The sequence below is a fragment of the Phoenix dactylifera genome, chromosome 12 (genome assembly GCF_051530095.1).
Source record: "Phoenix dactylifera cultivar Ajwa chromosome 12, Ajwa_hap1_PhDact_Kaust_v1.1, whole genome shotgun sequence".
NCBI lineage: Eukaryota > Viridiplantae > Streptophyta > Magnoliopsida > Arecales > Arecaceae > Phoenix > Phoenix dactylifera.
Window position 1 is genome coordinate 11,030,622 of NC_143201.1, and position 17,018 is coordinate 11,047,639.

The 17,018-nt window shown below is 39.7% G+C and overlaps 1 pseudogene across 1 annotated transcript in view; it reads left to right on the forward strand.

Annotated features, from left to right (window-relative positions):
• Positions 1–648: 648 nt before the first annotated feature.
• The window catches only part of LOC103719801 (ribonuclease TUDOR 1-like), a 31,080-nt pseudogene continuing 14,710 nt past the window's right edge, over positions 649–17,018 (forward strand). The window contains exons 1-13 of the transcript XR_016398057.1: positions 649–684; positions 784–897; positions 1,145–1,351; positions 1,551–1,754; positions 1,838–1,945; positions 6,100–6,277; positions 6,376–6,563; positions 6,642–7,010; positions 7,098–7,328; positions 7,405–7,593; positions 7,672–7,749; positions 7,830–8,035; positions 10,921–11,298. The product of XR_016398057.1 is annotated as a ribonuclease TUDOR 1-like (transcript). The remainder of the gene's footprint in view (positions 685–783; positions 898–1,144; positions 1,352–1,550; positions 1,755–1,837; positions 1,946–6,099; positions 6,278–6,375; positions 6,564–6,641; positions 7,011–7,097; positions 7,329–7,404; positions 7,594–7,671; positions 7,750–7,829; positions 8,036–10,920; positions 11,299–17,018) is intronic.

The following is a 17,018-nucleotide window of genomic DNA, read 5'->3' on the forward strand; positions in this document are numbered from 1 at the left end:
CGTGCCAATTACCACATTAAAATCTTCACTCAAGCCTATAGAATGATTAACAACCATCTCAAATATTGCAGCATTTAAATTGACATGTATTTCATGCAAATTTCTAACATCTTTATCAAACATGAGCGCAGCAAGCATTTTGGAATTGTTTGAAATATAAATTTTTCATCTACCTTTACAGAAGATAGATGCTTCCACCTCTCCACTAATTCATTGTAAATATGATCGAGAGTTGTGTTTTGCGAGATGAAAATGAGCAGGCTTCATTACCATAAGAGCACACAACCATGAAAAACAGGCTGCTTATGTCACAACCCAGGACTTCACCCAAAATGGCTAGCCGAAAGGTTTACTTGGGTTCCGTGATCCTGTATAAGTATCCAAAATCTATCCAGTGAGTAACCAATGTGGGCCTACACATGCCCGCACGGGTCCTCACATATTTCCTCCATTTAAGCTCTGATGTCCTCGTCAAGCTAAAAGTTCAAATCCATTCAAATTTAATCATAAATACCATGATCAGCCCATAATCAACTCCAATGGACTTGTGTTGCAGTGTCCCTGACCTACATAGGTTATGGGCGAGTAGACTATATAGTTCCATTCATAGGGAGAGAATTTGGTATGATCTTTCTTGGGGATAAAATTATGGCATTGTTGGTTGTTTCCGAAGGATGGGCTAAGGTAATTAAATAATATCCAGCTTTCCTCGTCTTATTTTCTTTGTATTACTACTGTGGCTGGTACTCAACTTCTTCCTTCATTCTTGGCTAAACCAATTGACCTGACCAGGTTAGGGAGCAGGGACAACAAAAAGGTGAAGCAAGTCCTTTCTTGGCAGAACTGCTGCGTCTAGAAGAGCAAGCTAAGCTGCAAGGTTTAGGTCGTTGGAGCAAGGTCGGCATGATTTCTTCTCCTGTATGCCTATTAATGTGTTTCTCTATTGCTTTAGCTTCTGATCAAGGAAATAGGTTATAAGCATCATTTTATCTAAACTATTTCGGGCGTTCAGAGCCATCTTTTCATCTACCACAATTTGTTGTCATTTTTCTTCCCGTGGCAAAATAGATTATTGTGTAAGCATGGTTTCTATAAGAAGTACAGATTGCTAACAATTATCCATTTTCTTTGACAACTTTTCCAGGTACCTGGTGCTTCTGAGTCATCAATTAGGGATCTGCCCCCTTCAGCCATTGGGGACCCTAGTAATTTGGATGCCATGGGGCTCTTGGCTGCAAATAAAGGTAGGCCTATGCAGGGAATTGTGGAACAGGTCCGTGATGGCAGCACTGTTCGTGTTTATCTTCTCCCAGAGTTTCAGTTTGTCCAAGTTTTTGTCGCAGGAGTTCAGGTATTGCACCGCTATATGATAAACATCATCCATGTTTCTGCGAAACAGTAATTCTTTGTGTAATAATTGTCCATCTTACATAAGTTTCTTTAATGTCCTTCTATATCTAACAATGGGCACCATCCATGAGAAGAAACTTTGTGTAGTCATTGTCCATCTTACGTAAGGTTATTTGATTTCCTTATATATCTATCAATAGGCACCATCTATGGGAAGAAGGGCTGTGACAGAACCTGAGATAACTCCTGACGATGCAAATGAAGAAGTTTCAGCTGAAGCTAGAACAGCTCTAACAGCAGCTCAGAGGCTTGCTGCCTCCACAGCATCATCGACTGAAGTTGCACCGAATCCTTTTGGAAGAGAAGCAAAACACTTCACACAGATCCACGTTCTAAATAGAGATGTCAGTCAGGCTTCCTCTTTCGCTTTGAGCTCTATTGCAAATTTTGTTTTCAGTAGACTGCATAGCTTGCTTTGAATCAACAGGTCCGGATTGTTCTAGAAGGTGTAGACAAATTCAGTAATTTAATTGGTTCAGTATACTATCCTGATGGAGATACTGCAAAGGACTTGGCTCTGGAGCTTGTACAAAATGTATGTTCTTTTCTTTATTACATTTTAATATAGAAATGGTGGACCAAGAGAAAATAAGACAACTTCTGCTGTAATCTACCTTTGGTAATATTCTGCTATATCTCAAATTAAAAGAAAAGAGATTTCATTATATCCAAAAAAACAAAAAACCATATTATTTGCTGATTATAACTTCCCTCCTTATACGTTTGACACCAAAATCATGTACAACTTGAGAAGTACCTGCTGCAACTTGCAATCTTGGCTCTTGAATGAAGGGGGGCTGCTGACTAAGCACGTGGTCCCTATATTGAGTGTGGACTATTTGAGCGCAAATGGAATTACATCATGGGAATTCATCAAACGCAGTTATATGCAAATGCCATCATTCTTATTATAATGCATTTGTCATGTACCTTTGTCATGTCTGCTGATGATACAGTAAAGGTTGAGATCATTTTGAAAGTACACAATGCTTGTGCTGATATACATGTTCAGACCCTTGTGCACTTTTTCGTTTATCTTAATGATTGCGCTTAAAGTTGTTGCTTTTCATGAAAAAAGTGATGTTTCTGTTTAGTATCTTTATATACTTTTGATTTTTCACATTCCTCATTATCAATCTTCAGATACACAATGTAGTATCATTTTATTAGAAGCGCCATCCTCTGCAAGGTGCAACGGAATCTTCTTTTTATTTTTTTTCAGTAATACCATCTAAATTTGTAACCTTGAACCCTTCAGATCTCATGTTTTTGGAAGCATTAAAAATGCCAAGACTGGATACTTCAAAATGTACAAAGACGAGTTAGTTTTAGGTTTGGAAGAGTTGGGTCAATTACTTTATTTCAAGGCATAACAGATGGAACATAAAAGGGATCATATCCTTTGCCTTAAGAGGTTCCTCCTGTGAATATGTTTTGGGCATATGGCTGAAATAAGCATTGGAGATATGAAAGTTAGTTGTGAGGTGACCTATCACCTTAATAGTATAAGATTCATGAAAGCTGATAAAATCTATTTTTAGACTGTTAATGTTCTCTCTCTCCCTCTTTAAGGATCTCATATCTTCTTTGGAGAAATCATGAAAGTGTTGTTGGAAAGGCATGTGTTCATGTTTCAAATAATTTAAGGATGAGTGCAGCTTAAGAACATGAATCTTCTCATGTTGTAAAAGTGGCTTTAATTGTCGCGTTAGAGTTATCCTTCCATTGATATTTTACGCTACTAGAGGTATATCATTGATAGTTCAGAGATTGTAATGTCGATGTGTTTTAAGTTTTGGAGGTCACATATATGATCTTTGAGGGTTGCCCAATTAGTATCCATCTACTATGAAATTTGCTTCACAACAATTCATTATCCTTATGAGGTTGTCACATGAAAGATATTTGACACCCTTTTAGCAGAGATATCTTAATAATGAAAAATTTGTTGAACTTATTAACTTGCTTAAACTCCTGAAAAATTTATTCTTTCCAAAAAGTAGGAAATTTAGGCTATAATTTGGCTAGTGGTTGGAAAACTTTTGATAGCAAGATGAAATTGGTATAAAAGGTCCGGACATTATTGTAAGGTTGATGAGAGATTCTCATATCCATTTTATGGAAATGTAGGACAGTTTTTGGGCTTCTATCCCTTATCCGGTCTATTCTGCATTCTGTTTTTGATCTGTGATGGGAGGGAGAACAATCCATAAGGATCTTAGAGGAGTACATAAGACATATAGGTGGATCCAAGAAGAGTCTCAGGAAGTTTGGTTTGGAGATTTTTTGTGTGTGTGTGTGAGAGAGAGGGTTGGGGGGGGGGGGGGCGGCAATGGTCCCCCTTAATCCTGTTGGTATGGATTAGAAAGGGATCCATTGATTGAATTTTTAAGAGGAAATTTCTATTTCTTGGTAGTAATTAAGATGTAAGAGGGAGGTAGGGTGGGTTTTCCTTAAGGAAAAAAGAGTGGAAAGTTGGGAGGCTAATAAATGAGCACAAAGAAAGTAACATAGGGAAAGGAAAGAAGCATGAACTGTGGGGAGGTGGAAGGATGTATTTGGTGGCTCCAAGTTTTCTCCATCTCTGTCAAGGAAAAAGTGAGAGAGACTTCTGGCATGGTTTTGGCAACAACTATAATTATGCGTACTTCTTAGTTATATTTGAATTCATTTTTTCCCCATTTTTGGGACAGTATTTTCCCTTTGAGGATTTAGATATCTCCTTTTAGTCTTTTTGGATAGAATTCCTTTTTATATAAAATTTCATGCACCTTAGAATTTCCTAATGATATGTCTAAAAATTTTATATTTTAAACAATGTTTTTCGATTCTGGGTATTCCTATTTATGCATATTACATGTTTCTTGGTGAGTATGTTTAGGTATTGCAATCCGTGTTTTTTTTCATTTATTAAGAATAATAGAAAAACTAGTTTTCATTTGACTTTTTCTCCCAACCCTTGATCTTTATTTGTTACTCTCTGAAGGATTTTTTTCCATTTTCATGGTGTCCAATAAAACATAACAGTGTTTAAAAATCTTTTAAACTAATATGGAAAGTAAAAGCAATTGAGTGATATAAACTACATTATTTAATTTGCTTTGTATACTATGTATTAAAAAAATTGTTGTTGCAGTTCCTTTTTTATGAACATTGTTTAGGATGATGTTAGGTCTGCACTTGGGGGAGCCACCTTGCTAGAGTATTGAATGTTCTCTTCCTATTCACATCCAATTCTTTATACCTGTAATTTTTTTAGCTTTTGTGAAAATCTTCTATCTCATTCAAAGATAAGGTTGCTAAAACCAAGGTTCACTATCTTGGTATTGGACTTGTACTAGTCCTAGGTTGCTACAATGTTGGTATGCTTTTTACGAGTCTCGGTCTGGCACATGCGCCGCCGTACTGAGTCTTGGTTCGGCATATACACCCTCGTATCGGGTCTCGGTTCGATCTCAATATGATATAGTATGCTCAGTATGGGGTGATATGCATTGATATAGCGAACCTTGACTAAAAATATATAGACGCATAAGCGTATACAAAATATGATAGTGCTTGTTCTGGCATCAAGAATCTCTCTTATTTATGAAGGAAAGGAGAAAAAGAGCTAAGTTTTGCCTTAGCTGTATCATTTCTTTATGAAAAAATCTATATTATGTGCATAAGTTAATGAAAAAAAGAGAAAGTTAGCTGGTAACTTTAGTATTAAGGTTTTCTAATTCTAAAAAATTGGGTGCTTGGATTTTACCTACGTAGTTTCAGTGCAAGAGATTTTATGCACTATGGTCCTCAAGGACTGTTGTGCTGGAATTGGAAGACTAGGAAGGAGGCCGGCGGATGGCGGGTGAGCCACGCAGAGGAGGCGAAGGGCCGGCGAGCCGCGCAGAGGAGGCGGAGGAGAGGCTCCACGTCTAGTTTTCTTATTTCGTTCAAAACAAGGGTCCCGGAGGGGGCCCCCTTTTAATTTTTGCAATTTTTAAGTGAAAGTCAGAAAATGTGTTGCCGACTTCATTTCATTTTTTTAAGCACTTTTTTATTTTTGCAATTTTTAAGTGAAAGTCAGCAAATCCCTTGCCGTCTTCATTTAATTTTTTTATTTAAAAAAAATAAGTGAAGTCGGCAAGGGGTTTGCTGACTTTCACTTAAAAATCGCAAAAATAAAAAGGGGCCCCTTCCGAGAATCCTGTTTCGAACGAAATAAGGGAACTGGAGGAAATAAAAAAAATTAAGTGAAGCCGACATGGGGTATGCCGACTTTCACTTAAAAATCGTAAAAATAAAAAGGGGCTCCTTAGGCCCTTTGTTTCATTCTGTTTCGAACGAAATAAGGGAACCAGAGGCGGAGCTCCTCCTTCGCCTCCTTCGTGCGGCGGCTCTCCGGCCCTCGGCCGGCCGACCTCCACCTCTCTCTCTTCCTTCCTCTCTCTCTCCCTCTCTCTCCTGCTCTCTCTCTTTTTCTCTCTTCTCCTTCTCCTCCTCCGCCGCTGGTTTATCGTTTTGGTTATCGAAACTGTCCTGGTCCGCTGCCGGTATGGCTCGATATGCCCCGAACTGCCCGGTTCTGCCGATCATGATGGTCCTTCTTATTATATCTTAAAAATGGTCTGCACTAGGAAAAAACAGATAAGCTGTGCTCCTTTATGTTTGGAAAATCATGATGATCATGTATTCTACTTATCTGTGTAGGGGTTAGCGAAATACGTGGAATGGAGTGCAAATATGATGGAAAATGAGGTGAAGCGACGGCTAAAGGCTGCTGAACTTCAAGCCAAAAAAGATCGTTTCAGAATTTGGATTAACTATGTACCACCTGCTACAAATTCGAAGGCTATCCATGACCAAAACTTCTCGGGAAAGGTAACATGCTTTCCTGACTTCTTTAAATTTTTGTTGACAGCAGCTCTCTCTCAACCAAATCTTTGATATCATTTTGCTTGTCTCCGGCTTCTCTAAGTGGTAGAGGTTGTGAAGGGGATTGCGTAATTGTTGCTGATGACTCTGTCCCATATGGCAGTCCACTGGCTGAGCGATGGGTGAATCTTTCAAGCATCGGGTCCCCTAAAATGGGAAATCCTCGTAGAGATGAAAAGCCTGCACCCTACGCTCGTGAAGATAGGGAATTCTTGCGTGCACATCTTATTGGTCGCCAAGTATGCTCTCTAATTTGTGGTTTGTAATATTAAACTTGTGGTGGTACATTTATGACATAACAACACATATGTCCTTAGGTAAAAGTATCAATGGAATATTCTAGGAAGGTAAGCTCGGCGGATGGACCCAACCCAGTAGGTGCAGCTGGCTTGGTTGATTCTAGAGTAATGGAATTCGGCTCGGTCTTCCTGGTGTTTCCTTCCAAGTCTGAGGGTGATGATACTGCTACTGCTCCACATTCTGTAAGTGGTCAACCATGTGGGATAAATGTCGCCGAGCTAGTAGTTGGACGTGGCTTTGGCACTGTCATCAGACACCGAGATTTCGAGGAACGGTCAAATTATTTTGATTCTTTGTTGGCAGCTGAGTCACGTGCTATTAATGGAAAGAAACGGCTTCATTCTTCCAAGGATCCTCCAAAAATGCACATAACAGATCTGACAACAGTGAGAAATGGATTTGTTTCTTCAAGTGTGTTGGTTGAGTTTGGTCCTTTTTTCGGGTAGTTAATCTGTAATCTAGGATTTTCTCAGGCCTTAGCAAAGAAAGCCAGAGATTTCTTGCCATTTCTACAACGCAGTAGAAAGCTCAATGCTGGTGTTGAATATGTTCTTAGTGGTCACTAATTTAAATTACAGATACCAAAAGAGACATGGAGCATTGCATTCTCGTTTTCTGGTGTTAGGTGCCCTGGTCGAGATGAGCCTTTTTCAGATGAAGTAATTGCTTTGATGAGAAGGAAGATTCTGCAAAGGGATGTGGAGGTGTGGATTTATCTGTATTTGATTTTGTGGAATTCTGTTGTTTTCTACTTTTTGAAATAAATGAACTTCTGCACAGATAGAAGTAGAGACAGTTGATAGGACTGGAACTTTCTTGGGCTTCCTGTGGGAGTCAAGGACCAACATGGCTGTGACTCTTTTGGAAGCAGGACGGGCGAAGCTCCAAACATCATTTGGTACAGACAGGATTCCAGATGCTCACCTCCTTGCACAAGCTGAGCAATCTGCAAAAAGGCAGAAATTGAAAGTAATTAATGGCTACCAAGCTATTTGTGTCATTACAGCTTTTCAAAAGTTTGTTCCTGACACTTCTTCTCTTCTTAAGATATGGGAGAACTATGTTGAAGGCCAAGAAGTAGCTAATGGTTCCATGACTGAAAGCAAACAGAAGGAAGTGCTTAAGGTACTGTGGGCGTGAAAAAGGAAAAATATTTGCTTGTTTTCACTTGCAGGTTTGGTTCATCTTCTTGTCTCTGCTTTCAGGTTTTGGTCACCGAAGTCCTAGGTGGTGGCAAATTCTATGTCCAAACAGTTGGTGATCAGATGGTGACTGCTATTCAGAACCAGCTTGCCTCACTGAATCTCCAGCAAGCTCCAGTTATTGGAACTTTCTATCCTCAAAGGGGGATATAGTCCTTGCCCAGTTCACTGTAGATAATTCTTGGAACAGAGCCATGGAAAGACAGATAGTAGTATTTGTTGGGAACCCGCCCATGCCGCAGAAAATTCAAAAAATTTTCAGATGGCAGCGGAATCGGCATAAGCGGGATCGACGTTCATCGCATGAACATCGTTCGATAACCGTTCGTAGATGGGTAAGGATTAAATACTTTTTAAAACATTAGGAAGATCAGATCTTCACCTTGTGCGGGTAGATGATCACCGCAAACTGATGATCGTGGTTTTGGATGAAGGTTCGCTTGAAGCCGTTCAAGTGCCCGGCCTCTACGGGTATCCACACGAAGCAGGAACCGATCCAAGCTTTCTATCTCCCCGGGGTGCTAGCTCCCTTGCAGAGGTAACTTTGATGGCTGATTTCCTCCCTCTTAATCAACCCTTGATTGTGCTTGGGAGGAGGAAGAAGAAGGATGAAGAGATGAAGAGGATCAAAGCCCTTGGTAGCCTTCTTCTCTTCTCATGCGTTGAAGCCAAGGAAGAAGCCCAAGAGGAGGGAGACGCCTCCTCTTCTTTTTCTTGCTGTTGGCGGCTGAAACAAAGGGGGAAAAGGGTGGCCACGGCTGGAGAGGAGAGGGCTTTCACATGCCCTAGGGCGCCTCCCTTCACCTCCTTTTAAAGGGATCTAGGGCTCCTACAAATTAGGAGCCCTTGATGCCAAATCATGAGGGCGCCGGCCCTCCTTCTTGCCGCACCCAAGAAGAGAAGGAGGAGGGGTGTGATCCCCTCCTTCTTGTGATGCCATTAGGTGTCCCTCTTATGGCTAAGTCCTAATCCAATTAGGTCTTAACCAAATCATGAATCAATTGGGTTCAATCTATGCTAGTCCTAATCCAATTAGAACTTGAATGAACCATGACTCAATTGAACTCTTCAATCCTAATCCAATTAGGAGTCATGTTGATTCATTAGATTAATAATTAATTAGGACTTAAGAAATCCTAATCCAATTAGGACTTATTTAATTTTAGTCTTAATCCAATTAGGACTCTAATTTGAATCCGAAGTCCTAATCCGATTAGGACTCTAGGAATCCTACTCCAAGTAGGAATCCAAATTTAATTCAAAACTCCTAATCTAATTAAAGGAATTCATTGACTTCGAACAACAAAAAGGAGGTCAATGAGCACTAACTCTCTTCTCTGACTTTTTTTAGAATAATTTTTTATTTGATTGATAATTTGGGGGGACGACATGAACGAGCGCTTCCTCTTCGACTTGGTCCGAAGACCAATCGAAAAATCGTCGTAGGGGGGTAGTGGGGCGGCCCTGGTCAATCAAGTCACCGCCATTGACCAGGGGAATCTTTTGCCTCCTTCTAAGGTGTCTGTCAGGTTGCTCATCAGTCGCCCCCTTTCCTATTCAGCTTTGCTTGCCGCCTATTAAGAGAATAGGCCCCGGTTCAAGCGGCCTGCCTTACAAAATCGAAATGAATGGAAGATGCCTCTGGAACGTCGTTTTTTATCGGCTTTTCGGAAAGGGCGGGGCGCAAGAACAAGTCTTTCAATCGTTCCACGGCTTCAGATCAGGTAGAGGCATCTGTAGGAATCCTACTCCAAGTAGGAATCCTAGTCCTACTCCAAATAGGATTTTCAGTCCAAGTAGGAATCCCAGTCCTAATCCAATTAGGACTCTAGGAATCCTACTCCAAGTAGGACTCTTGTTTTAAGTCCAATTAATTAATTTCCTTTGTTCCTTCTTCAACTTATTATCAATCGAATTGATTACTTGTGATTCCTAATCACGATTCAACCATCGGATCAGTCAATGCCTCTAGTGTGTGTGACCCCATAGGTTCTACTCTGACTGGTAGTGAGATATATTGTGATCTCTATCACAATATCATTGAAAACTCCTTTCAATGGATTGGAACGATTCCAACTCTACTTATTAGGGTTTATCGATCATCGAGATAATCCCTGTGAGTCCCACCATCCACCAGTGACACCTAGCAGCATGTAGTGGCTACCCAGTAGAATAGAATGATGAACCTCTAGGTGCAGTTATCATGTGATACAGTCCTTCTATCGTGGATCCCTACAAGACGGAGGTCATGGATAACTCGTCAAACCCCTTCGTCTGTCATATGTCAAGATTTATTCGACTTAAGTTCGAGAGCGGAGAACTCTTTCTCTACTGTGTAATCTGCCCCGGCCGAGGTCTTACGAACTCAGTCTTATAAATCACATAGGATCTCTCCTTATCTATCAAGGTCGATAGATTCCTTATAGGTGCATACCCTACTCCTACAGTGAACCTACTGCAGCCAATCTACACTGCATGGACCCATATGGCTAGAGACCATGTATGTGTGCAGTCAAACTACAATAACTTCACTGTGAGTAGCCGAAGCATTGTAGGTCAAAGGACCAGTCACACTACTGCAATATCAAGCAAGTCACTGACGAGTGGATAGACATCCAAGTGACTTCTTGTATTGGTCACGCTCAGTACCCTTGTTCTCTAACAAGCACCTGCACTATTACTTCAGTGTCCCTACACCGTGGACTCGAGTCTCGTCCATCCATAGGGAAAGTAATGTGTGCACTGATCTCATCGGATCGATCATCGTCCTCGTGATGATCTATCGATCAGGAGCGTTTAGAAATTAATCACTAATAATACATGGCTCAAATTCTCAACTCTTGAGAATATGCACCATCATCTTATTAATTCCTTGGACGATTTATAGACACAATAATAATATGAATGAAAAAGATGCCTTTCATTTATTCAATAATAATAAAGTCAAGTACAAATTATGTCCTAGAATTAATAATGTGTCAGCCAAAATTGGCTTCTAGGGCATACATCTAACAGTATTGAACCTGGATTAGTCATCTCATCATAATCTTTTGCTTCTCTTTCCTTACTCTGAGACTTTCATGTGCATGTAAAGATTGTTAATGGGCCACGAGGGGCTGTGGAATCACAGCAGGACAAGTTTGAGGTCTTTTATATTGGTTATGGAAACCAAGAAATGGTTCCCTACAGTCGCTTACGACCTCTGAATCCCTCAGTCTCATCTTCACCTGGTTTGGTGCAACTGTGAAGCCTTGCATAGATTAAAGTCCCAAATTTAGAGGATGATTTTGGGCAAGAAGCTCTGGAGTATCTGAGTGAATACACTCTGAACAGTTCTAGGGAGTTCAGCGCTGTGGTTGAAGAAAGAGATACCTCAGGAGGAAAAGTAAAAGGGCAGGGAACTGGAACAGTTCTAATTGTAACATTGGTCGATGTGGAAGCTGGTACCAGTGTCAATGCTTCCATGCTGCAGGTTTGAACACATTCCCATTCTTAATTTTTATTTGATCGAACTTGGTAAGGTTTCAGATCAGGCCTGGAATATCATGGATTTAAAAGACTGGTAAAGAGAAGTATGTACACAAAATATTTTTACAGAAATTTGCTGGAATCTAGATTTAAATTTATTTTTATTTCTTGGCATTTAATAAATGAAAGAGCTGGTATTCTAATATATTCATTTCTACTTTACAGGTCTGGTCATTGCTAACTTGTGGAGTGAAATTAAATTTTAAAGCTGAGATATAAGAAATTGTACTTAAACCACACTTGTTTAAGTCAGTCATTATCTTTCTTTGTTTAGGTGCGCAATCGAGCTGAGCTTGATTTAGCCTAGGCGAGCTCTAGCTTGGTGCAGTGTTAATCTTGATCTTGGACACTTGGACTAGGATTGCCTATTTCCTAATTGAGCTGAAAATAAGCCTGTTTCAATTGGATCGATTTCCTTTGGACTGAGGTACGCTGTCTTGGTACCGGGCCCCATACGGGTGCCACCCTGTCGCTATATCAGTATTGCCTGGTACAAGGCCGGTTCGGCATACCAAGTGTCAGTATGCCTTTTGGACTATGTACCAGTACAGTATGGTACGCCCCATACTGCTTGGTTCGGTACGGTAGGGTGTACCATGCTTTGAACTAAATCTAATCAAGATCAAAATCAACCTTGATTCAAGCTTGAGCTAAAACTGTGATCTAAGCTGGTTTCAGCTTGAAATAAATCTTGCTTCAATCTTCACGAAACCCAAAAGATAGGACAACAAATTATTGAAATAATTAGGAAAAATCGTATATTTTAGTAAGTAGCAAACTGTTGTCAAAAAATTCTAAAGCCTATATTGGAACTATGAATTTTGGTGAGTATTAACATAAAAGGCGAAACAAATTTCTTAGGCTATGTGGGGGCTTGGGTGGGGGGCAGAAGGGTGTGGTTCGTTGTCACTGGGGAAAATGGGACAGAAACATTATTAGAGTAGACTGCCATGACTGATGAAGGAAATCTTGGTGGAGTAAAGCTAAGTGTTGTAGTGAAGCTTGCTGTTGGTAGAGGGTTGAAGGCCCAATTCTAGAGAGAGATGGGCTCAAGCTTGAGTCATTTATTCCGTGTTGCCATGCTAGTGAAGAACAAAGATGAGGTAGGGCACAATGGTGTTAAAGATCAAAAGAGCACAGAGGAATGGAGTGATGAGCAGATAGGCCTTCAATTGTCACACCCCTCCCATCTCCAACCCAATACTATTTTAGCCAGACCAAAAATCAAGCCCTTGTACTGATTCCTGCAAATATATGATTATCTGTTTTATCATAAATCATATATGATATATCTAATAATTTCAAGGCTTATAATTCATGCTTGAACTAATTTTGATCCAAAAAATTTGAACATGTTTGTTTGTTTACAAGTGGCTCGAGCCTAGATTTGAGTCTTCTGCTCAAGCAGCTTGAGTCAAATCCAACCCTATCCATGTCATATGGTCCTTGTTGCTTGATGGGTGTTTCCAAGCTTTTGAGAATATTTTTCTTTGACATTAGAATTTTATTTTTAGTTTTGCATCAGTGGAGTTGATTAATCTGTTGGCTTACTTGACAAACCACCTCTGATTCAATTGGCTTCGAATGGGTTAGGACTTTCCATGGATGGTGGCTCAGTATCTTCCTTTTTATTTCTATCTTTGCACACTATTTGCTGTAAAGTTATATATTCTAGCATTGATCTTTTTATCCTATTCTCTGCAGCAGTATTCTAATTTTAAAATATTTGGCTTTCAACTTACCTACTTTGCTGCAATACAAACGGTGAAGGGCGCAACAGTATTTGGCCATAAGACATTCACGTAATCAGTCGATTCATATTAGATGAAACATGAGAAGCAAATGTTAGGAGTTAGTGCTTGATCTCTTTGAGGCTGTCAAATGAGCAAGCTATTAGTGAGCAGCTTGTTCATCCCAAAATTTAGCTCAAAATGAGTTTGCTTGATCAGGAAATGTGGGCTAGAAATACAAACAACCCAAACTTGGGCAGAGCTCATTCATGTTCAGCTCGATATAGCTTGAAATATTTTTAACTGTAAATGTGCTTATTCTAAATATTATTATTATTTATTATATCATGTTATGCTTTTTTTTTATTACAAAAAAATAATTATAGACAATGTCACCTGGACATGTGACATGGTATCAAGTGTGCAAGTGTCCCAGAAAAGTCGGATAATTATCTCTCAAAATATCAGATATAAGCCATGTCTCAAAATTATGTAGGTATGTTTGTAAATAAAGATGTAAGGATGAACAATTTGGTAGAGCAGTTCGTTTGTGATTTGATAAAATTCTTAAGACCTTTTCTTAATGTTATTTTAGGCTTAAAATTTTCTAGGGACAGATGACAAAACCTGATATGAGCAGTGATTTTTTTTGCCATAGGTGTCCAATTGTTTGGACATGACAAAAAAAAATTTTCAGATCTTGAAGTGTCCAAGCAACATCGTGTATGCTTAGCTGCATTATATCATCTCATCTTGCGCCCTTTGATTCAGTCTCTAGCTTAACATCTCCTTGCCATCTAGTCAATCACTACCTAGTCACTCTTTCATCCTTTGCCATTTATTCTTGTATATATAAATATATATATATCTTCCTCCCATCACTTGTCATGCCACTTTTGCATCATCCCTCCTGACACCTCCCATCATCTTTTGCTTATCGCATAAATGTGTTATAAAAACTTAAGTTATTCTAACTTTTAGATTTTGATCTAATGGTTGGAACAAATATTAGAAAGGCATCTCAGCGGGCAATCTCAAGTTTGACCCTTAACAAATAACCTCCTGTTGCGATTTTTCTCAATACCTCCACCCCCCCCCCCCCCCCCCCCCCCCCCCCCCCCCCCTCTCTCTCTCTCTCTCTCTCTCTCTCTCACTCATAATCTGATGATGGTGAATAATAACCTCTAAATGTAGTGCTCAGTCTATCCTATTTTACCACCTTCTATGCTCCAGCTATTGATGCTGTTGCTGCCCAAATTTCCTTGCCCCTTTTGCCTCTGCCTATGCCACCTTCCCTTCTCTACCTTGAGCCTCTCATCATGATGGTCGACCTCGGTGCTCCAGCCTCTACACTAGCTAACCGATGTTTCCCACTTCATCCACATCACAATTAACTACTGCACCTCACTTGCTCAATTTTTTGTCTCCCATCAATTTGATTTTTTGGTCTCTTCAAGACGAAATCATGCTATCTTGGTATTTTCAATACACATCAGTCAACTTTTGAGCCAAGCTGAGCTAGATCTTCTGGAGTTCAGCTAATTTGCACCCCTAGCTGAATGCGATATATAAATTTTGGACTCGTTATTGTAGACAATAACATCACAGTAGGAGTGCATTTATGTTCCATATCATTACATAAAATCTATGTGAAAACTGCTACATGAAGTAAGCAATTTACATGGGAGCATATTAAGCAAGTTACATGGGACCATATTAGGAAAATACATGTTGCAATCTGTTTGCAGCACACTAGGCCTCTATATTGCTATATCACAATGCATTGTTACTATAATGGGCTGCTATAGTATTATATCAGAATGTTTTTATGCTCAAGTGGACTGGCAAACTTCCATTTCCCTTCTCTTATCTAAAAGTCAAGGTTGACCATGCACCAAGACTAAGCCATGAGAATGGTGATCCATGTAAGCAAGTACACATTCATGGACAGGAAGTTTCAATGAAAGGGAGAATAGAATCAGCCCTACAACATGAGTAGGATTACATTTAAAGTAGCTAAGATGTAAAGTTGGCAAGTTGTGTCGAGATGATATTTAGAGATACATGACTGCCATGAGCACTGTTGTCGCAATTCCTGTTTACCTAAAAATACGCTAAACAGATCATTATTAGAACCGACAAATAAAGTTTAAATTAATTTTACTCTTACCTTTTCTACTCGAAGAATAGTGGTCGTAAGAGGTCGATCCACAGGGAGGCGATTGGAGTTGCATAAAAATTAAAATGTTCGCTCGGATTCAAAATCGATTTTTGAATAATAGAAGAAAAATATTACTTCGGGGATATTGAATGATTCTCTAGTCTACCAGAGAATATTTTCTATTTGAAAATAAACAAAGGAAAGAAAGAAAATTTTACAATTGAAATATGATGCAGAGTAGGGGTCGATTTCTAGAGACAAAATATAAATTAAAATCGCCAATCGAACAGCAAAGATTAATTCCAGGGTTATCTTAAAACTAAGAATTCTAGAATGCATACAATAAATTGTAGAATATTAAATTAAAACTTAGACATGGATTGCATAAAAGAAAAATTATTGCATAAAAAGTAGAAATTAAACTGAACCTAGAACATGGATTGCATGAAAGAAAAATTGCTTGATTTCATAAAAAGAAAACTAATTACAAAAATAAAAAGGAAGATTGGAAGCCTAATGCTTCTTTTCTTCTGCAAAGAAAGCAAGAAATAACAAGAAACTCCCTCTTCTTTTCTTCTGCAAATAACAAGAAAATAAGAAAAGAAAACAGAGCATGGCTCCCCCTCGGTGGAACTCCCAAAACAAATAAAATAAAATACTCTTTTTTTTATTTTCTTCTTCTCGAAAAACAGAGGTTCCCCTATTTTTCTATTGAACCAGAGCTTCGCTTCCTCCTTTCAATCGATGGCCACCCTCCTTCCTTTTGAAATAGAGCTCCTTTCTTCTCCCCCCCCCTTTCCTCCTTTCCCAGCTGAGCGTCTCCCCTTTTTATAGATCGCCCAAGACCTTGAAGCCAGCGATGGATCCCTGAGAGGATCGTCCGGGATGCTCATTCGGGAAGGGAGAATGGATCACAGGCTGCTGATTTCGGGGCGTGATGCTAGAGGGCATATCGCGGACGGATGGGGCGCGCAATGGGGAAGGAAGCTAGGATTTTGATGCGGCTCGGACACTGGAAAATTCTGGGAGCACGTTGGGATTGAAGGCTGAAGAAGTTGCTGCGGGAGGCTGAAGAACGTTGATGACGGAAAAGATCCAGTTGCATCGTGGGGCCAAGGATGCGGAGATCACTCGGAAAGGGAGGAGATGCGGACGGTTGGGACGTTGAAACAGAGAAGGAAATGAGCCTGCTTTGACGCGAAAGAGGCGGACGGGTGGATTGCGCCGAAGAAAACAATTGCGGAAGGAAATCATCTCGGGGCCTTGATGCAGGATAATCACGGGATGCCTCGTCGCTGATCTGGGAGCTCGAACAGTTGAAGATGAAGCATGCAGCCAGAATACTTTCCTAGCCACACATGATCTTCCTTTATTTTGAATTCTAATGCACTCTAGACTGTGACGTGTCGACATGTGCTGCTCGGGTGCAAATGTGCTTTGACCAGGTTCAATTATGCTCCAGCGTGATCAGGCTTGAGGTCATATATCATCCCAATCTGTACCAAATACGTATTTAAATGATAACCTATGCCAAACAAAAAATATAATATTTTATCAGCAATTTTATCGTTATCTGTTGGCAATAATACTAATTAAAGTAGTAAGTAAATCACACTTTTGTGCTCTCATCACACCCCCCAACTAGCTTATTGCTAGTCTTTAGTAATTAACAAGCAAACGATAAAATGAGAGTGCAAAAGATATAGTTTAACTTATGACTTTTTATTGAAGCTAAGTACACAAAACTGAGATATGTATCCATTTTCGTAGGGA